Source organism: Limulus polyphemus, unplaced genomic scaffold, assembly GCF_000517525.1.
Source record: "Limulus polyphemus unplaced genomic scaffold, Limulus_polyphemus-2.1.2 Scaffold71, whole genome shotgun sequence".
NCBI lineage: Eukaryota > Metazoa > Arthropoda > Merostomata > Xiphosura > Limulidae > Limulus > Limulus polyphemus.
The window spans coordinates 662,983-664,841 of NW_013665681.1; positions in this window are offsets into that span (position 1 = coordinate 662,983).

Consider the following 1,859-nt stretch of genomic DNA (forward strand, 5'->3'; position numbering starts at 1 on the left):
AAATGCACTCTTCTTTGACGTAAATTACCCATACATCATGAGGTATAGAAAAGCTTCCTACAGTAATGGTAACATCCAATTTTCTACCTTGCTGGAACTTTATGTCTACCTGCTGGTTGCATCAATACCTTTTCTTTCCTCATCTCTGGAGGCAATTTCCCACCTTTCATTGCAAAATCGAGTCAAACAATTGTAGTCACAGAAACAGCGTTAATCAGCATAATACAAGGTTTTCTGTCAGTAAAACAAACCATCGATAAAATATTTAAATTTAGCAAGTGTCATTAATGAAATTGTGTAAATAACATGTTTAATTTTCACACTGTACAAAGGCTATTGACGATTAGGCGTAAGAATCTGAATGTTTGCTACTAAAATATATATGAAACCTTATATATTCTCAACTTCAGTTTTTTCAGTCACTTGCATATTGTTTTTTGGTTGAAGTCTTCCTTATCACATCAGCCTCTCCTCTTAGGTCATATTTGGTTTCATTATAAACATCACTTATACGAATTCTAGATACGTCATCAAAGAATCGTCACAGTTTGGATACTTGCTAGTGAACAGTTTTCTTCAAACATTGAACTTCTTATCTCATTTGGGGGAGGCAGTATTCCCAATTGAACTTCTTATCTCATTTGGGGGAGGGAGTATTCCCAATTGAACTTCATTCCATAAATCTAGCTAATTCCTGTTTTCTTGATGTCTGGTTAGCTCTTTGTTGCTCGTTTGATCTGCTGGGTTCTTTCTTCTTATCTGAATAACAACTGTTAGTTCCTTAAAGTATCGGTTGTAGTGGCCATATTTCCCACATTTATAACAGTTCCCTCTTTTTGGTATGTTTTGGAATGAGTCCTTATTCCACACAGACTTTTGTCTGCAGTTCCAAGTTACATTTGAAACATTTATTATCTTGCAGTTTATATATCCTTGATTCTGTGTAACTAGCTGTCTAACTAATACTTTCAGTTATTCTAGACTATCATCAGATAGAGTTGATGTTTTAATACTACTAGATCTGACAATTCCATAACGTTTAGATGGTGTCTTTAGTTTTTATCTGTAACTTTAATGGATTCAAGTTCCGTTGCCAACTCGATAGCTTCCTTTAAGGATGTACACTTACTTTGCTTCAACATAATTATTATATCCACAATAGATTGTGGCATCTATAAATTGTTTGTGTGCGCACCAATCCATCATTTTACGGAGGACTTGTGTATAAGATAAATGTATAGCCTTTTCAAACCTTATCCAAGTTCAGCTAATATATTTTGTTTCCTCTGTCCCTGTTTTGGAACATTGCTCATACTTCATTGTGGTGTTTCACTTCGAACCTGTTGGATAAGACGGTGTTGCGTCAGCGAGGTCACTTCTCTCGAACCTTCGTGAATTGTCGGGAGATTACTAGATATAGGGTTATCTGGTATATATAAGATGGTCACAACGTGACGGCATCAATGTGTGTGTAGGTAATTGAGTAATTGATTTGCAGTCAGAGAGTATTGTTGAAGTTCGTTATAGCGTTTGTTTTAGTGCGAATGTTGAAATCAAGTGTATCGTAAAGTTGTATTCAGAAAGAATAAACCAGTTTTATTAAGTAAGGACTTGTGTCGCTAAAGTTTTGTCGGAACAAAGTTACGAAAAATCAATTAACGAACGGAGACCTAACGAATTGGTGTCAGAGAGTGGGATAAAGAAAAAAGAAAAAAATGGAAACGAGAAGTGGCAAATCAAACTACAGCTTAGCAGATTTGATGGCAGCAATAGAAAAACAGAAAAGAACAAGAAGAACGAGAAGAGAAATTACAGCAGTGGTTGGAGGAAAAAGAAATAAACAAGAAGAGAGATTACAG